Source organism: Mus caroli, unplaced genomic scaffold (genome assembly GCF_978045245.1).
Source record: "Mus caroli unplaced genomic scaffold, Mus_caroli_1 scaffold_12, whole genome shotgun sequence".
In the NCBI taxonomy this organism is placed as follows: Eukaryota; Metazoa; Chordata; class Mammalia; order Rodentia; family Muridae; genus Mus; species Mus caroli.
Window position 1 is genome coordinate 45520884 of NW_028227267.1, and position 22853 is coordinate 45543736.

General features: G+C 40.7%; 1 pseudogene; it reads right to left on the minus strand.

Moving 5' to 3' along the window:
* LOC147001808 (uncharacterized) overlaps window positions 1-22853 on the minus strand; it is a 72448-nt pseudogene that overhangs the window by 40039 nt on the left and 9556 nt on the right.

Here is a 22853-nt window from a genome sequence, read left to right on the forward strand (position 1 = left end):
CTGTGTTACAAAAGCGATTGGTTTTACATTCAGTGTGGATAGTGTGTCCAACTCTGTGGATACTGATGTCATGATGGAAAAATTACCCATATTGTATCCTTGCATGTCAAATATTTAGCTGCTGCTAAAATACTGTGGATGATAGTGTTGAACAAATTAATGGGAAATATATCAGTATTTCTGAAATGTCTTTCAGGAAATAATAACATATTCTAAGGGAATATAAAAGCTGTCAGAAAACACAGACATGTATGCTTCTGCTTTCCTTCAAATGTTCTATCAGTGGTAACTACTACTAGAGATATTCAATTTTAGGACCTTTTGAGATAGGGAATTTTTTGGTGATTTTGTTGTTTTTCTTGATTATGAGAGTGAATTTTGTGCTTGGCAATACATTTGGTTCCTTTTTGGGGTTTTAACAGAAGCAAAGTGTGTAGTTCAGTATTCAGTATCTAGATGTTTTTAAAAGCTTAGACAAAATCCAGGCCCATATGCTCTATGAGTTTTCTCCCTTGGCTTCCCCCCCCCCCCAGTGATGATTCTGTTTGTTATTTGGATTTATTTTATATTTATGCATGATTTGCCTCCTGTAGGTCTGTGCAACACTTGCATGCCATTCCCCAAAGGCCAGAAGAAGTTATTGGGTTTCACCTGGAACTAAAATGACAGAGGACTGTTAGATGCCATGTGGGTCTTTTGAGAAACATATTCTCAAATGAAGAGCTATCTCTCCATCCCCTAATATGGACTTTTGTCCTTCCCTGTGTGCTATATTTGTGGAATGAATCATACCTATAGAAAGAGTTTCTTGAGATATGTTTACTTTGTTGTAAAAAAAGTAGAAGCACCCATCTCCTTTCAGAGCCGAAGCAGTTTAGAATGGATTTGAAGTTTCTCTTTGGATCAGAGAAGCAGGTTTTGGGAGCAGCAACACCAGGTAAAAGGTACAAATCATAGTGCAGAGCCCATCACTAACACTACCACGGGAAAGTGGGCAATGTAGAGAATACTGGCATAAGACAATAGAGATGGTGTCAAGTTAAAATCTTGCAATTGCAGTGGCTCTGAAAACGAGATAGAGCCTTCCCAGATGGTGGCTGAATGGAGTCCTCCATTTCTTTACAAAAGGAAACATGGTATCCATTTGAGTAGCTGGTGTGTACTGGAGATCTAACCTCTGCTTTGCAGAGTAGGGCTCTGATGGGAAAGCCTCTACCAAAGCACTGAATGGGTCAGAGGTGCTTAACCCTTAATTCAGTACTTCTGCTAGCTTTCTGATTCTGTACATTGCACACAATAACTCTTGTAAGACTCCCAGTGTTTTGACTTAGTTTGACTGGCATACAGCATATGACATATTCTATACTTTACTATTCAGGACTACTCTCAATTGTTGTGTGAAACTAATTTTAGAACATCAATAACTTTTACATTTCCTGGGTCCAAATCTTGTCTCTATTTCATTTTCTAATAATTTATTCCAACTTTCTTTAAAAGTCATGCATTAATCTGAAACTAAATTTAAACAGTTATTACATAGTTTCCAAAATGAGAACACACAGCATACACCTGGGAAATTTTGAAGTGTGCTGTACTGAGCCCTTATATCTCAATTTTTCATAGTTTAAGAAACATTACATCATAAAACATCGAGTTTCACAGACTACACCAAAGCAGAAGAAGAAAGAAATAGGAAATTCAGATATAATAGAATAATTATACACATCGAGGCCAGCTGAAAAGCAGTCATGCACAATGAATTCTATACAGTGATTGTACATGGCTAAGGTTAAGATAAAGGGGAATTATGTTTTAGTATTGTACTGGTTAGTTTTGTGTCAACTTGACACAGCTGGAGTTATCACAGAGAAAGGAGCTTCAGTTGAGGAAATGCCTCCATGAGATCCAACTGTAAGGCATTTTCTCAATTAGTGATCAAGGGGGAAAGGCCCCTTGTGTGTGGGACCATCTCTGGGCTGGTAGTCTTGGTTCTATAAGAGAGCAGGCTGAGCAAGCCAGGGGAAGCAAGCCAATAAAGAACATCCCTCCATGGCCTCTGCATCAGCTCCTGCTTCCTGACCTGCTTGAGTTCCAGTCCTGACTTCCTTGGTGATGAACAGCAGCATGGAAGTGTAAGCCAAATAAACCCTTTCCTCCCCAACTTGCTTCTTGGTCATGGTGTTTGTGCAGGAATAGAAACCCTGACTAAGACAAATTGGTACCAGCAGAGTGGGGTATTCCTGTGACAACCTGACCATGTTTTGGGGAGGACTGTGGAAGGACATTGGAACTTTGGGCTTGAAGATCCATTTGTTGTTAAGAGCTTTGTAAGATGTTGTGTCGGGGCTTGGAAGATAATGTTGAGAACAGTGCAGAAGATGGAGGCCTGCTTTGTGAAATTTCAGAGGGAAAATTAAAGACTCTTTTCAGGGCCATTGTTACTTTGGTTGTGAAGATTCTGTGGTTCTGGTTAGCTGGGGCTGAAGAATCAGCTGTGATTAACAAGATACCAGAACTACTAAAGCAAAAACTTTGCATTACTGGGACTATTGATGCTGGTTAGCTGGAGCTAAGAAATTAGCGGTGATTAAGAAGAGACCAGCATCATTGAGGTGACATCTTCTGGGAAGTGTTTTCTGAAAGCACAAAGAGGCTGTGTTCCAGAGATAGGCAAGGTTGTACTCCTTCTGCAGCGGGACTTGGTAATGTGTAAGGGTCACCCAGGTGGTACTGGTTTTGAAGGCATGAAGGGGTCATGCAGAGCAGCTGAGGCTCGGCACTGTGAGAGGCCATGGAAGGCCATTGGTGAAGGTGCAGCCTCAGTTGTAATTGAAGGCCCAGGACTGAAGGGGTCATGCAGTGTTTTGGAGATGCCAGTACCATGAGATCACCACCAAGAGCAGCAGCAGCAGTGGAGTACAGGCATCTGGAGCCCAGAGGACGATGTGTGTGCTACAAAGGGCATGGCTGGAAAAGTGACCCAAGCCCTTGGAGGAGCCCAGAAGATCGTGAGTTGGATCCCAGACATTGGACGGTTGGAGATTGATTTTTGCTTTTGATTGTGACTGTGCCCTGATATTTTCCCTCTTGAAGGAAGAAACTGTTTTAGTGGAGCCCACAGTTAAGAGACTTTTAATTGTAAAAAGACTTTGAATTTTAAGAGAGATGGATATTTTAAAGAGATTGAAATTTTAAGAATATGTAAAGACTGTGGGACTTTTAAAGTTATTTAGATCTTGAGGATGAATAAGAATGTAAGGGTTGAGGCTTACTAGTGATGTGTTTGTGTGTCAAGTTGACAAGGGGTCAATTGTACTGGTTAGTTTTGTGTCAACTTGACACAGCTGGAGTTATCACAGAGAAAGGAGCTTCAGTTGAGGAAATGCCTCCATGAGATCCAACTGTAAGGCATTTTCTCAATTAGTGATCAAGGGGGAAAGGCCCCTTGTGTGTGGGACCATCTCTGGGCTGGTAGTCTTGGTTCTATAAGAGAGCAGACTGAGCAAGCCAGGGGAAGGAAGCCAATAAAGAACATCCCTCCATGGCCTCTGCATCAGCTCCTGCTTCCTGACCTGCTTGAGTTCCAGTCCTGACTTCCTTGGTGATGAACAGCAGCACGGAAGTGTAAGCCAAATAAACCCTTTCCTCCCCAACTTGCTTCTTGGTCATGGTGTTTGTGCAGGAATAGAAACCCTGACTAAGACAAGTATGAAGAGCTTCCATGGGATATTGAGATGTTTCTATCACAGCCTGCATCAGGCAGTCCCTTATTTCCAATGGCAGGTACCCAGGAGGAAGGTGTCTCCTGCTTCTCAAGAACACAGACACCATCCTTTTTTACAAGTAGCTGCTGCAGGCTCCTGATAGGTTTCCACTGTGACCTGTTGTGTGCAGTCCCTCTAATTTCATGCTCTCTCCATCACCTTTAAATGTAAAATTGCAGAGACCCACAGCCTCAGCTGGCCTCCTTGCTTTTTCTAATTCTGGGCAACAAAAGTAAAAATAAAAAAAGTACTGAATCTCTCAAATGGAGCACAGAGTCATATAATTACCTGTGTGTATCAGATGGAGAGTTCTCAGTGTAAGTGAGCAGGGGGGAACTTGAGCTGCTGTGGGCTAAGACCTGGCACCCCCACCTACATGAAAGTCAGAGGAAAAAGTATGGAGTTTTTGCTCTCCTTTCATGTGGGTCACAGGGAAGGAACTCAGGTCTCTATGCTTGGTCGCATTACCATTATCCACTGAGCCATCTCATCAGCCAGTCACCACAGACACAGAGCTTAAGAATCTATGTATTCATATTTACATTCGGGGTTATACCACATCTATGAAAACATTCTCCAGAGAATATATCTACTCAATTAAAGGCAATAAATGGAGTCTGGGAATGATCTCTGAGGAGCTTGGCAGACTTTAAAAGCTTCCATGGAGCCTCACAGTTTTTTGTCTCCAACAAGTCTGGATGAAATGGGGTAATTTTTCCTTCTCTTTGACCTCCCCGTGCTATGATTGAACATAATAAATGTCCATGCTCCCTGAGTTACATTCCAGGCCTGTAACTTCATTCATCTGATACAACAGCTACAAGACAAGCGGCAATTTGAGACATCATAGTCAGTTTGGCTGCTACAAGATTGGTCCTTGAGAGTGGCTGAGAGAATGCTTTCAAGACTAGGAATATCTATCTGAAAGTGAAAAGGAAGTGTCTCACTTCACACTGAATACTCGGGACAGTTTAGTCATTTAAAGACTGATGTCAAGCTGTTATCTACCTGCACAAATAGCATTAGTAGATATCAGGTTAAGCTACCTGACAGGTAGCATTTACCAAAACAGCCGAGCATTACACTGAAGACCTACAAGTAAATAAGGCTCAGAATCCACCAGAGAATTGAAAGATGGACAAGAAGAGCTGTATCACGTGATAATGATTGGTTTCCTGTGTGTTTACAGGTGTCCCTTTCTGTGTCAGAGTGAGCTTAGAAAGAGAAGTCCAAAGACAGTAAGCAACTTAGCACATCCCCCAGTCATTCCCAGGCTTCTGCTTTAAAGCCCTGGTTTGACAGCACCAGTTTGGGGATTCGGGGGATGAATTCCTTTACACATTAAGTCTCTGACTCACATTTAGTCTCAGAAATGAGATCTGTTCTAGGAGACCTTCACAAGCATGAAGCATCCACTGGAAGACGTACTACCTCAATAAACTCTGAGATCTAGTGTGGTTAAGATCAATATCAACCATCTCTCTCCCTTCCTAGCCTTGCACAGACATGCTCTCCACCATAGGCATGTGACTTCCATTTCAGGCTCCATCCATGCAGGGGAGTTTGAAGTTTCATCCCAACACTGGTGAGCTGGCCTTAAATGGTTATTCCTTCCTCTACCTCTTCTCACTGAGGAACTTCTCAATTCTGCATTTCATCAAGTAGGCATTTCATGCCTAGTCTGCAGTGTTATCCTACATGAGAGGAGACAGATTTGCTCCAACCTTGACAATTCTATGGCATTATTTTGAACCCACAAGAGCTCTGCATGGGTGCCAGTTAACCTAGGAAATTAGCATTCCATCTTCAAGCACCTGAACCTATAGGTCTCCATAAACTTCTATCTTTGATTTTGGATGATCTTGTTCAATTAAAAATCACACAATCTGGAAGGACATAGAAGAGATGTAGAGTAGGGACAGGAAAAAAGGCCCTTCCATTAAGAACATTTGTTTATCCATCAGAGGATCCAGGGCAGCTAACAATCCTATTAATGAGTCTCTGGGTTGAATACCATGCCCTCTTTTGGTCTCTGGAGGAATTGCATGCATTTGGTGCACAGTTGTGGTCCAGGGGGTCCCTTCTGGGCACCCCTAGGGTCCTGCCCTGCAGGCCTGGCTTGCTTGCTTTTTGCTGGTTTTGTGGTACCAGGTGAGGGTTGCAGCAGGCAAAACATACATATATATAAAAAAAATGACAACACTCCAAATTCAAACAAATAAACAAAACCCAAAATGGCTCCAAATGTGTAGTCACACTAATATTACCTAAAAAGAAAGCCATGTCTCAACATGTCTGGGAAATCTCAACATGGGTAGAGGGAGGAAGTTTTCTGGAAAGTCAGTATTTCTGCTTTACAGTTATCACCAATGCTGTATATCAAGCAAATGAGAGGCAGGTAGCTCTGGGTTTCCTGATTTCTTATGAACCCCAAATGAATATTCATTTCATAACAAGCTTTAGAGCAATACAGTTGTGACTCTCATAATTTGGTCAGCATGCTTATTACAGGAACATGTGAGTGCCATATACCGTGTTTTAGGGGTACCTGAATATATGACCTAAAGGACAGTATAGATCCATTTTCTATCACCAAGTGCTTATACACAGAGTAGGCCATGACATCCATGCCCCCCAAAATGTACCCTTGTGAAGGACTGGCTGTCTGGGAATTCTCGATTTAGACCATGATGCCTGGAGTTTACAGAAAACCATCTCTGCCTGTGAATTCTGGAGCTCCAGGAGTGTGACACCATACCTGGCTAAAAACGCTGGGCTTGAGAGTGTAGGCTTTGAACTTGTTTTCTTTTTGTTTGTTTGTTTTTTAATTCATAAAAGTGCAGACTTTTCACTCAGTATGGGTTTAAAATGAATCTCTCTCTACTTAGCTGTATCAGTATATATAGTGTATATGGCTTCAGCAAAATATCAAAATAGTGACCAGAAAAAAGAAAAGGAAAATAAAAATCAATTCTGCACACTAATGTAACCAAAAACGCTAATCCCCTAAGCAATCAAAATCAAAACCTAAGGGGCAGTTTAGTAGCACTGAATTACAACATGTGGTCAACTGTGAAGACAAGGTAGAAAGGCAGTTTCAGATGTAATAGCCCATCAAGACAATCGTTGCCATGTTTCTTTGGGGGATTTGTAGTTAAGTCTTTGTAAGACCAAGGTTGACACATGTTACAGGATTTTGCTCAAAGTCTTTTAACTTTACTTAACTCACCTCCATTAAATATTCTTGGTGTTGGGTGAGGACAAGTATTAATTTACAGTCTTAGACATTTTCTCCTGAATGCTGAGCAGCTCTGGATGTGCTTCTGCCTTCTCTGAAGCTCTGCCTGGTGCAACCTCAGCAAGAGGGGAAGCCCATATACCTCTGTGTGGAAATACCCTGCTCCTGCCTACCTGGAACATCATCTAAACTCTGCTCATGTCTTTCAACTCCTAAGAAGATGAATGTCTTCTTGATGTACAACAACAATTTTGTAGCATGAATATAATATAATATAACATAAACAATATAGTATAGAATACAAATTCTAGCAACCTAAGTGTTCTTGATGCTTTGTCCTGGAAGCACATAGCTCCCCTCCCCCTTTTCCTGACATGTACTACACACAGCATCACAGACTTCAGTATGGTCTTGCTCCCTTCTCTCTGAAATGGCTGTTGAGCCTAATGAACTTAAAGCTTTGTTCATTCCCAAGTCTACACATTTTACATTAGCTGCAAACAGTGAAGTTTCTTAGGTTCTCAGCTTATAGCATGAGAAAAGCTCTTATTGTCCATAAACAGTTATTTCTTATAGTGACCTTGTCCGACCCTACAACTTGGAGAAATGAATGACTGCACTTATACACTACAACCAGCAGAATTCTCTGAAAAGCTCTTTTGCAACATGATTTACAGTTACACCATTTCAGATAATCTGTCTGAAACTCTAAAAGGTATTCTACTGCTGTCACTCTGAGGATGAAATTTCCAGAGTTTGGACATGCCTCAAGTACCTCTTGCTCCAGGCCTGCTTCTCTCAGCCCCTAGCTCTCTGGCCTCACAAAAATCAATAGTCTATAATTCATTAAGAGTCTCTTGGAGACTCCTTACAAACACAGCCAAAGGATGTCTCCCATGCCTTATATTGGGACTTTTAATTTGATAGCCTATGGCTCTTGGGGAAGACTTTTTATCCCAGTAGCATAACTCTCTCTCTCTCTCTCTCTCTCTCTCTCTCTCTCTCTCTCTCTCTCTCTCTCTCTCTCTCTCTCTCTCTCTCTCTCTCTCTCTCCTTGTGACTGTGTGTGAGTGTGTATGTGTGTTATATAATTTTTATATATGTAAATTAATGTGACCCCTTAAGTCTATTTCAAACAATTTAGAGTTAGTTATTCCTACAAATTCCCTCTCCTTCTGTATTGTCCCCTTCATCCTTCTCAAATTAATCCTCTCCCTGTTTTATCCATTTTCCTTTTCATATCACCTTATCAACTGTATCCTGCTAGCCTATTCTACTCCCATGGTCTCCATTTATTTTTTTTTCCTATGGTTACTGCAGATTAATACCAATTGAATAGTAGTGAGCTTTTTTGCAGTATTCTACTCTCCAGAACACAGCCAAAGATAGAGAAACATGAGAATTAAATGATATTACACATCAAATGGACAGATATGTGCAGAATATTCTACCCAAGAACCAAAGAATAAACATTCTACTCAACAATCCAGGGACTCGTCTCTAAAATAGACAAGTTTGTGGGCTACAAAACAAATTTGAGCAAAACCGAAATAAGTCCATATACCCTATTGCAACACAGTACAATAACATTTAAAACCAACAGCAAACAAATCTCTAATAGGTACAAAACTCATTGTGATCAAACAACTCAGTGCTGGATAATGATATATCAAAGAAGAAATCAAAAAAGAAAAAAAAAAGTAGAAAATTTCCAGGAAAGAACAACATAACAGGAAAATGTAGCCTTGGGTGTGGGAGGTTGAAACTGGTCTTATATTTTCAAAATTTTAATACATTTTTGTCTTCGCAAAAGCATGGCATCATATGGGCAGGCATGGTGCTGGGAGTTCTGTATCTAGAACTCCAGGAAGCAAGAATACCTGTCCTGAGCTGGTGAAACTTTAAAGCTGTTTTTAATAACAGGAATTACAGAGGGCTACATACAGAACATAGTGTTTGTGCTTCTGACAATCATGAGCCTAAGGGGCTGTCTGAGGCAGCCCAGTTCTTACACTTCACCATACTTATGGCCCTTTGGCTTGGGACAGTCTCAACCCCAAGCAACTCAATCTTTCAAATCATAACACCCTGAACAAACTCCAAGGAAGGGAGACTGAGTGAAGCTTAGGCAAAGTTGGAAAGAAAATGCCAGCAGGCAAAGAGGAAAACAAACTAGGATGCCGAGAAGATGCAAGAAGCCCCCTGGTCTTCCAGTGTGCAGTTACTATTCACCAAGTGCAGAGAAGGAACACAAAGGCTTAGTCAGCCTTTTTGACTCTCAGCCAAATGGGTTTAACACAGCAGAATCATTGCTAATTCCAGGTTCCACCTTCCTTTCTTTTCTTACAAATGATTTCAATACAGATAAGCACTTTTCCCATTACAAACCCTTCAAAATCTGACTTTACACCATGTTTGTCTCCATTTGTTCTAGTGATCCAGGTGGAGAGGCATGATGAAGAGCTGTTTCCCCAGTGCAAAATGAACTGACAGAGTACTTTTCTCTTTTAAGTTGTTCTCTATTATATTGTTTAAGATATTTGCTGACCAAGTGACTATGTGAATATATAAAAAAAATACATGCATATGTGTACAGAGACACATGAATATGTGCCTTCACATATACATGCACACACACATAAAAGAAAAGAATATATGAATGAACAGTACTATATACTAGCACCTACAACAAGCACCTACAATTATACAAATATGAAACATAAACATGCTCACAAAGGCCTGGGCAAAAACACATACACACACAAACATACACACACACACACACACACACACACACACACCAATGAAAACACTGTTATATTACAGCACATTACCTGACAACTAAGGAAGTATTGGGACCTGAGCTGTGTAATAGATTCTTAAATTAACCCAACTTGTGCTGCCTGGGCCTGTACTGATTTCCTTGTCAGGAACTTTTTCCATGCATATATTTGCTGCTTCTACAAGTATGATATAAAACAGACAATTGGGTCCTATGTACACACAAGTGCGTCCAGAGAAGATTCAAGGTTCTAAAAAAGGGTTCCAAGAATAACCTTCCGCAAGCTCCAAGTGAAAATATATTCTGCTCTCTAAACCTAACTTGGCTACTTCTCATAAGACTCTGGTAGCATCAATAAAAATAGTTAGCCATAGATATTATCCAGTAACTGCAATACAACACATTACAGTTCATGTGATATAATGCCAGGGCCAGGAACCAGGAGTGGGTAGGTTGGTAAGAAGGAGTGAAAAGGGAATTGGGGGAGGGTTTTTTTCATGATGGGAAACCAGGAAACAGGATAATGTGAGTAAAGAAAATACCCAATTTAAAAACAGTTGTGTGCGCGTGGGCACACACACACACACACGTTAGTAATGTCAGCCAAAAAGAGCTTAGTGACTTAACATGCCTTGATTTTTCTGAAATGCAGCACTCTGCAAAACAATGAGGGGGAATCTGTACAGAAGCAAAGTCATGTCTATGATACACTCAGCAAAATAACGTCAGCAAAGGGATGCAATGTAGGATTCCATGAATCCACATGGTGAAGCCAGTAAGACACTCATTAGATTCCAGGGGTTTATCTTAGTGAAATGAGGCAAAGGAGTCTAAGTTTTATTTTTAAAATGCTTACATGTTTAACTTTTTATTACTAAAGAGTTTAATTAGAAAACAATAAAACTTGAGACTGTCCTTCTGTCCTAGGAGTGTTGGGCCCGAGGAGCTCGCCTCTGAGATTAGCTGCCATAGAGAAGATAGGAGGACCTGGTTCCTAGATAATTCCGGAAGTGACATTCTGTTTCACCTCTCTATACCATAGAGCTGGAAGGGGTTGCTGTCAGGTGTCCAGGAACTCCTCTGCCTAGAAAGGAAAGCTAGCAGTGACCAACGGGGAGGGGGACAAGAACGTTTGTCTGGATTGGAAGTGGCCACGAAGGTCACATCTGGCCTGGTCTCCTGACCTCCTGACCCCAGGGTCTGAGTATCTCCTGTGATCCCTGCCAGCATCCACGAGGCAGGCAAGAAAAAGAGTGCTTTTTGAAGGCCCTGCAGCAGAAGACAGACACAGAAGTGGAGCTTCACGAAGAAGCTTGATCCCAGGGCCACTGGAGTCTAAGGACCAGTGGATGGAGAGCCATGATAATCCAGGCAAGTTGGCTTCTGTGGTCCCTCAACCAACACCAATGGTTTTGCACCACGTCAGGGAACCATCTTTTGAGACTCTGGGGTGCTTGGACTCCTGCCACTTGAACTCCAAGAGCCCCACACTCCCATCTTAGAATGATAGGCTGGTGTTTTAGGTTCCTAAGTGTTCTTTCAATTGGAACATCGAGATCCTTGGAGCCCCGTTTTGTTCATGTCTTCAGCTAGCTGTTTTTGAGCACCCCTTTTGTGCCCCATATCATACTCGTATTCCAAGGGTACCATGCCTGCTTTGCGGTTTTTTCTCACATGGGTGGGCCTCCAAACCCAGGGTCTGGAAGTTGTAATGAATGAGGGAAGGACTGGGAAGGGGAATCTGAGGTCACATGGTAAGATTCAGAAAAGGTGGGCTGGACTATCCTATGTTTTCATTCACTTTTAAGTGTTGGCAACATGGCTTCTCTTGGATTAGTAAGACATTAATTGTTGAAACATTCAACTGTGGGTAATATGTAGCCCAGATTTCTTGGGTAAGACCACCACTAGTCTACCCCCTCCCTACTACTTCTTTCTGAAGTTTCCTTCATGATGAGATAAAACTCATGAGAAGGCACAGTGAGCCAAGTTGTGTGTCTGACACCTGAAGCAGACAGCATTGACTTCCTCTTTGTTAATGAATTGGCACTTACAAAAACAAACAAATAAAAAAACCCCAAAACACTAAAATGCTTGTATAAAATTATAGAAAATAGCACCATGATCTTCCTAGCTATGAGCAATTGAACCTCCTAACAATTAATTGAGATCAAACCATACAATGATTTCTACCTGGGAGGTGACAGAAAATTCAAAGATGCTGGTCAGACAGCTTAAACAAAACAGGAAGTCTCAGGTTCAGTGACAGACCTGGTTTCTAGGGAATATGTTACAGAAAGACTGAATAAAAAACAAACAAACAAAAAGATGCTGTCCCAATAAATAAATAAATAAATAAAAGAAAAACTGAACAAAACCTTACATAAATAACTAGACTTTCAACACACCCACCAATATACATATTGGTACAGACATGCTTATGCCACACACAAACACATACTCTCTCTCTCTCTCTCTCTCTCTATATATATATATATATATATATATATATATATGTGTGTGTGTGTGTGTGTGTGTGTGTGTATGTGTATATATATATATATATATATATATATATATATATATATATCGCTCTCTCTGTCCAAAAACCATAAGTGAGTAGAAAACTATGAGGAGATAACAATGGATGGTAGAGAAACACTTGAATGGGGACTATGGAAGGCTTATGTTTAATGTGAGACGCTGGACTCTGCTGTCCATCCCTTGGGCACTAACATTTCTTAGGGGCACACTTCTTAGACTAGGTTGAGATTGTTAGTGAAATTTCATTCTTGAAGCCTCACATCTCTCACACCAACACTCAGCCTGAGAGAAGCTTTTCTCACATCCCTGTTGATCCAGTCAGCTCCAGAATATAAGCTCTAGGAAAGAACTCTAGCAACTCTGACAGAAAACAGTCCTGACAAGTACCTGCTCAGGCTCTTTCAGTGTGAGCCAAGATCTAGGCAGAGTGATGAGACCATCTTGCAATGCAGGGAAAAGGTAGAGAAAGCATACAAGCCCCCCCTCCCCCCAAAAAAAAGCAATGATTTCCACTCATTTGGCAATTCCACTGGCATCTAATACTTGCAAATTTTGTCCTGCCTGTGATCTCACATGACCCTAAGAAGCAAATGACTTCATCAATCAACATTCTCTGCTACTACAATGGAGGCAAGCACATAGAACACATTTAGCACACTGGCATGTACTTGTGTACTGTGTGTTCAACCTATCTATCATAAGGAAATGCAGCTTTTAGTTGAGCAGGATTGTTTACTTCCCAAACATGTAGTTTCTTGAAAGAGGATAACTGCACATAAAGTCTTGGAAATGATCACAGAAATGAACAACTGGTTGAGACATAGGAGAGAGCCTGGATAAGGTGCAGGATGGTTGCTTAGGCTTTAATGTGTTTAAGGTTAGACATGACTGCAACCTGCTTCTCATGATTTATGCATCCTACCTGCTGCTGCTTGGTACATAGGTCATTGGTCTTCAGGCTGCCTTCTTTACACAGCCTCTTTGATTCTTTGGAGCATTCTTCTAATACAATCTGCTCCTCTAGCAACTGTCTGTTCTCCTTCCACAACATCCTGACTTCTTGCTGGAGATGGTTAGATTCACTCTGGAGGTGGCAGTGCCTGATGCTGAGTCACAAACAAACAAATGGTTACACAAGTCAGCATCCATCTTCCTCCTACTCCTCCAAGGACCATCCCTGCCACAATGGGCCCTGGTGCCCAGAGAACCCCAGCCAACTGTCCAGATTGGCCCAGGAGCATCACATTGGGAGAGGTCAAATCCAGAGGACAGCCATATTTCAGAAGCCAAGGTACATCTGTAAACCCTGACACTAACAGGGACTTACAAATCTCTCAGAAGAGGACATGGCACACGTGTGCTTATATGTCCATGTTATTTAAAAATCACCTGTAAGTAGAAGGCAGACCTTCTCTAGGAGAAGAGAAAAGTCCCAACCAACATACAGTCTTTCTAGGTGTCCCATGGAAATCTTATCTATGTATCTACTTTCAAAGCCCACGAGGCTCAAAGTTGATTGATATCTTCATCATGGTGTTAATCTTTTCTGTTTCAAATATAATTTGTTGGAAACGAAAATGATTTGAGTTGCTCACAGACTCTTCACACTTGGCAAAAATGACTTTAAGAGGTAAAAATCCTAGAGCCTTGATTTGAAGGAGGCAGGCTTCTGGTTAAAGGCAAACAGTATATAAACTGAGCCCCTACTTTGGTTCTTAGACAAGTATGGGCAGACATATCCTGTGCTTAGTGCTTGGATCATGACCCTGTTAGTCACTCACCAGTAGAATTGATTTTCTTTAGTCACCACTTGCACTTGTACAAGGCCTCAGTGATGTCCTGAGGCATTCTCTTCAGGTCAGTCATCACCTGGTCATGTTGCATCTTGAGTAAGAATGTCCTTATTTTGATTCTGTGGGAGGGCATGGCCCAAGGAGCAAATAATCCCATGAACTAAGGATACAAGGATTATGTTAATTCAAGCTGAATCGTGAACTAACCCAACACATATAGGCCACGACATTGCTCCATGTTATCATTTCCACTTGGAGCTTATTAAACTTATTACTCTTTGCCTGGGGTCATTAGAGGCAGGGAAGTAAAAGCAGGGATTTGACCTACTTTATCTCCCCAAAGGGGCATGAAAGAATAGACTAGCTCTCCAAGAACTTTCCAGGAATCTGTGCCATAGTCTTGGGTCCACCTTAAACCTGTGATGACACATCTGTTTGTAGACAAGGAATTGTCAATCCTTGCTTCTGTTGCTACATAAACTCCCAAAGGACATAATCAGTACCTACAGGATACTACATTTGCAGTGTGCACCTAAGGTGAGCAGAGCTCATATGCTGTATTGCTCGAAGTGAGGCTCCCTCTGTCTTCACTATTTTTGGCTGGAAACTGTGTCAAGCAAAATCTCAGGCCCAATATACCATACAGACACTCCAGCTCTTAAGTGGAAAACACACTCTCTCTCTCTCACACACACACACACACACACACACACACACACACACACACACTGACCCATCCAATAATCAAAAATAATCAGAATGCCAAATGAACACACATTATCTGATAGTATAGTGAATAAAATTTGATAAAAGCAGTGATGAACTATGGTCAATCCAGTTCTACTGAGAGAAAGTATGTGGGACCAGGCCCTTCCAACTGTTGAAAGGACCAGTTTAACCCAAATTACTTCCAGGTTAACTGCAAACATGATTGGCCATAAACACAGTGTACTTTGCATCTCCCCAAAACTTATACCTGTATAGGATTCTTACAATGCAGGATTAGGACTCACACTTTACAACCCTTATCCCCAGACTGTAATTCATACCACAGGCTCTGATTTACTTTTGGAGAAATAAAAATTGCCTGAGTCCCATTTCACTCCTATCTGAACTTGAAGTTCTGTGTCAAAAATCCATTCAGCAAAATGAATTTGAATGTATGGACAGCCTGGTGTTGTAGCCTCCTGTGATATGAGGGAATCTGAGGTTAACAGAGAGGGCCCAAGATAGTCAGCAAAGAACTGGGCATAATGACTACCTGTTGTTCAAATCCTTGTTAGTGTAATTGGCTAGGATTCCCTGGAGTTCATGTCTCTCATTTTTGATCTTCTGGAGATCCCTTTGAGCTTCTCCATCCTCTTCATTCTCTGATCCTGCTTATTGGTGGTGGAGGGTTGGGGTGATGCCTTTCCAACAGACCATGTAGTTGATAAACACTAGTAAGCTCATAGAGATAATACGGCAGGGAATAGATACAGCATGCTTTTCCTTTTCTTTGGAGCTCTTGTGAGATTATTCATTTCTTGTGTTTTCTAGGGTATAATTACACTCATTCTGTTGGAATTTTGCTTCTAGTGTCCTCTGTAGTGCTGGATTAGTGGAAAGATATTGTTTGAATTTGTTTTTTCGCAGAATATCTTAGTTTCTCCAACTATGGTCATAAAGAGTTTTCTCAGTATAGTAGCCAGGGCTGGCATTTGTGTTCTCTTAGAGTCTGCAAGAGATTTGTCCAAGATCTTCTAGATATTATTATTTCTGGTGACAAGTCTGATGTAATTCTCACAGGTCTTCCTTTGTATGTTACTTGACTTTTTTCCCTAGAGCTTGTAATATTTTCTTTCTTTATTCTGTACATTTATACTTTTGTTTAATATGTGACAGGATTATTTTCTGTATTGGTCCAATCGATTTGGTGTGTTGTAGGTTTCTTGTAAACTTAAGGCCATCTATGTCTTTAGGTTAAGGATTTTTAAAAATGATATTGTTGAAGATGTTTTCCGGGTCTTTGAACTGTTAACCCTCACCCACTTCTGTTTCTATTATTCTTAGTTTTGTTCTTTTTATTGTGTCCTGCATTTGCTAGATGTTCTGAGTTAGGAGTTTTTTACTCTTTGTATTTTCTTTGAGTGACTTTGTAATATCATCTGTGGTATTTCCTTTGCCTGAGATTCTATTTTCTATGTTCTGTTGGTGAGGTTTGCATCTGTAGATCCTGATCTCTTTTGTAGGTTGTCGTTTTCCAGGGTTGCCCCAAATGTGATTTTTATCTTTATTTTTACTTTTTCTTTATTGATTTTCTTATCTATTTCCATTCCAAATGTTATCCTCCTTCTCAGTTCCCCCTCCAAAAACCCCATCCCCTCCACTTCTAGCGTTGCCTCTATGTATGAGGGTGCTCCTATACCCCCCTCCTCACTCCTGCCTCAGTGCCCTAGCATTGACCAACCCTGGATCATCATGCCTGTACAGGACCAAGGGCATTCCCTTCCATTGATAAAGCATTTCTCTGCTACATATCCAGCTAGAACTATGGATACCCCGACATGTACTATATGCTTGGTGGTTTAGTGCATGTGAGTTTTGCGGGGCTTGGTTTGGTTGATTTTGTCATTTTCCTTATGAGGTTGCAAGCCCCTTCTGTTCCTTCAGTCCTTGTCCTAACTTCACAATCTGGGTTCCCTGGTTCGGTCTCATGTTTGGCTGCATGCATAGCATTTCAAGAGACACCAAATACCAAAAGTTGCAGTTATGAAGTAGCATTGCAATAATTACATGGTATGGGGGCAGGAGTATCACCAAAACATAAGAGTACATAAAAGATTTGCAGCATTAAGAAGGTTGAGAACCATTGCTGTATACTGATATACTGAATCCTCTCCTGATTACACATAATCCTAACTTGATACAAATGTTATCTATCATTGTTACACTGTGTTTAGGGAAAAGCAACAAAATTGTTCCTCCACCTGTGGGAAAAAAATGAGGGAGATAAGAGAGAGAGAGAGAGAGAGAGAGAGAGAGAGAGAGAGAGAGAGAGAGAGAGAGAGAGAGAGAGAGAGAGAGAGAGAGAGAGAGAAATATACCAGGCTCCTGACAGCATCAGATTTCTTGACATCAGCAATAGTGACTTGGTTTGGTGTCTCCAGATGGAATGGATCCCAAGTTGGGGCAGTCTCTGGATGGCCTTTCCTTCAAGCTCTGCTCCTCTCTTTATCCCTGCATTTCCTTGGAGAGAAGGAATTCTGGATTAATACTTTTGAGATGGTTGGGTGGCCACATCCTTCAAAGGTTGCCATGCTTATCCAATAAATATGGTCTGTATAGTTCCTACTTCCCCTTTATTTGGTATTTATGCTAATGTCCTCCCTAGTGAGTTCTGGGAATCACTTGGGTCCCTGGCATCTGAGACTTTATAGTGGCTACACACAGTTCCCCCTCCCCAATGGCTACAGACCTCCTTTCAAATGACTTTCCCTCTGTAGTTCTTCCCCATCTCCTCCCGTATCTTAACCAGAACCTCCTTTACCTCCTACTCTTCTCTCCCTTCCAGATCCTTCTCTCCTCCTACTTCCAAACATTCTTTTCTTCCCCCTTCTGAGTAGAACTGTAGCATTCACACTTTGGTGTGATCTTCCTTCTTCTTCGGTTTCCCATGGTCTGTTATTTGTATCGTGGGCATGCCATGCATTTTTGACCAATTTCCACTTATCAATAACTACATACCATCTGTATCCTTTTGTGACTAGGATCCCACACTCAGGATGATATTTCAACTTCCAAACATTGGCCTTTGAATTTCATGAAGTAATGTTTTTAAAGATGAGTAGTCCTTCTGTACAATGTACCATATTTTCTGTATCCATTCCTCTGTTGAGGGACATCTGGGTTGTTTTCGGCATCTGGTCATTATAAATAAGGCTGCTATGAACATAGTGGTGCATGTGTCCTTTTAATATATTGGAGAATCTTTGAATATATGTACCATGGTGGTATACCTATATTTGAGGTAGAACTATTTCCAACTTTCTTAGTAATTGCCAGATTGATCTCCAAAGTGGTTTTTCCAACCTGCAGTCCCACAGGAATGGAGGAATGTTCTTCTTTCCTCTTGCCATTATCACCTGTCAACTGAGTTTTGTTCTTGGCCCATCCGAGTGATGTGAAGTAGAATCTTAGGTTCATTTTGATTTGCATTTCCCTGATGACTAAAGATGTTGACCATTTGTTTAAGTACATCTCAGCCATTCAAGATTCCTCAGTTGAGAATTTTCTGTTTAGCTCTGTACCCCATTCTTTAATAGTGTTATTAGGATCTCTGGAGTGTAACTTCTTGAGTTCTTTGTATATTTTGGATATTAGCCCTCTATCAGACGTAGGGTTGGTACAGATGTTTTCCCAATAGGTGTCTGTCTGTAATTTTGTCCTTTGACAGCATTCTTTAACTTACAAAGATTTTCAATTTTATGGGGTCCCATTTGACAATGTTTTTTATCTTATAGCATGAGCCATTGGTGTTCTGTACAAGAACATTTCCCCTTTGCCAATATGTTCGAGGTTCTCTACTGCTCTCTCTTGTATTAGATTCAGTGTATCTTGTTTTATGTGGAGGTCATTGAGTGACTTGGACTTGAGCTTTTTACAAGGAGATAAGAATAGGTCAATTTGCATTCTTCTATATGCAGACTGAACAAGCACCAATTGTTGAAAATGCTGTCTTTTATCCACTGGATGGTTTTGGCTCCTTTGACAAAGATCAAGTGACCATATGAGTGTAGGTTCATTTCTAGGTCTTCAATTCTATTCCATCAGTCTACTTGTCTCTCTATACCAGTACCATGACATTTTTATCACTATTTCCCTGGGGTATCTTTTGAGATCAGGGATGGTGATTTCCACAGCCATTCTTTTATTGTTAAGAATAGTTTTTTCTATACTGGGGTTTATGTTATTCCAGATAAATTTGAGAATTGCTTTTTCTATCTCTGTGAAGAAATGAGTTGGAATTGTGATGGGGATTGCATTGAATCCATAGATTGCTTTTGGCGAGATGAACATTTCTTACTATATTAATCCTGCTCATCAATGACCATGGGAGAGCTTTTCATCTTCTATGGTCTTCTTTGAGTTCTTTGTTCAGTGACTTAATGTTCTTGTCATTCAGATCTTTCCCTTGATTTGTTAGAGTCATACCAGGATATTGTTTGTGACTATTGTGAAGTATGTAGTTTTTAAAAGTTTCTTCCTCAGCCTAATTATCCTTTGAGTAGAGGAAATTTCCTGGATTGTTTGAGTTAATTTTATATCCATTGACTTTGCTGAAGTGGTTTATCAGCTCTAGGAGTTCTCTCCTAGATTTTTTGGGGCTCACTTATGTGTAATATCCCATACTCCTCAAATTGCAATGTCTTGAATTCCTCCCTCCCAATTTGTATCACTTTGATCTCCTTTTGTGACTGATTGCTCTGACTAAAAAGTCAAGGACTATGTTGAATACATAGGGGAAGAGGGGGAAGTCTTTCCTTCTCTCTGATTTTAATGGGATTGCTTGAAATTTTTCTCCATATATTTTGATGTTGGCAACTGGATTGCTCTATATTGCTCTTATTATATTCAGATATAGACTGCGACTTTCTGATTCCTACAATGCATTTATCTTGAAGTTGTATTGTATTTTGTCAAACACTTTTTCAGCATCTAATGAGAGTCCAATATATTTTGGTATTATATATAGTGGATTACATTGATGGATGTCCATATATTGAATCATTCCTTCATCCATGGTATGATATAGCATCTAATGAGATGATCAAGTAATAATTTTTTAAATTTATTACATAGTATATTACTTTGATGAATTCCAAAACATTGAATCATTCTTACATCCTATGCATGATGCCTATTGGATCATGGTGATTGATCATTTGCATATGTTATTAGAAACAGTTTCCAAGAAGTTATTGAGTACACTGTCTGACATCCAGACAGTGCTGGGTTGCAGGTGGTTCACAGCAGGTTTGAGCCTGCTGGCCTGCATAGAGGCCAGGGCCAGGGGTTCTCAGAACCTTGGACATGCAGGCACTGCTAGAAGTCACAGAGGAGCTGAGCATGGAAAAGGCCAGCAGGCTGAGAACTAGCCCTGAAATCTGGGAATGGGGAATTCTGGATTAGCTCAGAGGTGACTAGCCCAGGTGTATCGAGGGGCCTTCTGTTGGAGACTTAGATGGCAAGGCTCTGTAGGCAAAGGCTTTTTCTCCATGTAACCCATAGTTGGATTGCTGAGAGAAACAGTCCTTGGTTCTAAACTGTTTATTGATTGTTTTTCATGGAAATGAAAGCATAACATGTCTTGAGGTTAGACTAGAAGTTAAGTACCTTCTGAGGAAGGAATGTCCAGGAAGGGAAGCTTATTGACTGAACCCTACCATCTTCTAGGTACCTCATTAGTAGGGAGAACACTGTTCTGTTCTAAATGACCACAGGCCATGTTCCTATGGAGAGATTTTGGTCCCATGAAAGAGGCCTGGTAGGAAGCAGGTGACACTTTTGCCATCTACTGTGGGTCTGGGACTTCCAAGCCACTCAACTATATCAAAATCAGGTCTTAGTCTTAGTTTTATTGATATGAGGAGACACCAGGACATGTGTTTAGTAGGAGGGTCGCAAAGCTCACCCTCCACACTGACACGCTGTTTCTAACAAGGCCACAACTCCTAAAAGTACCACTCCAATGATCAAGCATATTCAAGCCACCACAGTCCTCTGCAATCTCCCAAGACATTTACCTCACTCTATCTTACTGTTTTCATTTTTCTCCTTCACAAATTTTGTGTTCTATTATTTTCTTGAAATATCCTCCTATAACCCAACACTAGTGCATTACCTTTTATGGATACTGCAGTTTAAATACACATCTCTAGACATTCAATGTTACCATCAACATAAGACACATCATGTGGTATTTGTCTTTTTGGGTCTGGGTTATATCACTCAGAAAGATTATTCATGTCTCCATCCATTAACCTGTAAATGTCATTTATATTGTCACAGTTCATTACCATTGTGTATATGAACCATATATTCATTATCCTTTCATCAGTTATATTACATCTGGGTTGTTTTGATGTCCTGCCTATTATGGATGAAGCAGCAAGGAACATGAGCACACCCCAGTCTCTGTCTTAGGATAATGCCTTTGGCTATATGCCCTGGAATAGTGTCTGAGTCTGTGTTCACTTGCTAGAAAGAGACACCAGGACCAGAATAGGTCCCTTTAACAAGAGCATTTAAATAGGGGCCTGCTTACCATTTCAGAACTTTAGTACATTTTTGTCTTGACAGAATCATGCAGAGGCAGACATGGTGTTGGAGTAGTAGCTGAGAGTTCTATATCTGGAACTGCAGGAAGCAGGGATACTGGCCCTGAGCTGGGCTTTTGAAACTTCAAAGCCTACCCCCACAACAAGGCCACAGCTCCCAATACCATCAAAGAGTTCTATACCCTGTTGACCAAGTATTCAAATCTATGAGCCTATAAGGGTTCTTCTCTTTCAAACCACCACAAGTAGTACAGCTGGTTCTTATGGAAGATCTATCTCTAGCAATGTTTTCCAGAACATTTCTCCTGTTTTCATAATGACTGTACATGTGAATATATATTGTCTTATCCCACACTCATGCCAACAGTTGTGGTCATTTAGTCTACTGGTAATAGCCATTCTGACTGCAGTAAGATACAAGGTTAAAACTATTTTAATATGCATTTTTCTGATAATGAAATATATTAAACATTTAAATACATATCTATGATCCATTTCTTTCTCTTCTTTTGAAGATTCTGTTCAGTTGGACAGAACATTAGAAGGGAGTGTGTTTGAGACTGGGACTCTCTACTTATCCCTGCTGTCCCAGAATCTAGTACATAGACCAGACTGTCCAGAGGCTCATGCAGTTCTTCTTGTCTCTGCCTTATGACTGCTGGGATTACAGGTGTGCACTACCTTGTACAGCCATAGAACATTTTGAAAAGTTTAAATTTAAAATGTTTTAATATTTAACAGGCAGGTTTCCTGGTGTTTAGTTTTTAACACCATCTGATTGTCTAGAATTGAACTCTCTGTCATATGTACACTTGGTGAAGATCCTCTCCCATCTTGTAGCTGATCTTTCCATTGATTAAGAGTTTCTTTTTCTTTCTTATTCACTGTTTTATTGCTAGCACACACCTTGACCAGGATAATGTATAAAGAAAATATTCAATTGGGCCTGGCCAACAATAAGAAAGGGTGATCCAGGATTGTATAGGTGGGGAATATGGCAGCAGGCAGGCAGGTGTGCATACAGGCATCATGGAACTAGAGGAGTAGATGAACTTGCATCTGGTACATATAGAGGAGGCAGAGGAAAGAGTTAGATACAGACAGACAGACAGAGACAGAGACAGAGAGAGTGTAGACTGAGATATAGAAAAAAAGAGAGAAACATAGTGAGATCAACAGAGACAGAGAGATAGTGAGAAAGACAGGGACAAAGACAGAGGCAGGGACTGGCATGAGCTTTTGAAACCTCAATGCCAACCTCCAGTGTCACAACTCCTCCAGCAAGGCCATATCTACTAGTCCTTCCTAAAACAGTTCTATGAAGTAGGTATCAAACCTTCAATTATGAAATGACTTTTGAAGGTCATTTTTATCCAAATCACTTTATAATTCAGAAGATTTTAATTACTCAAT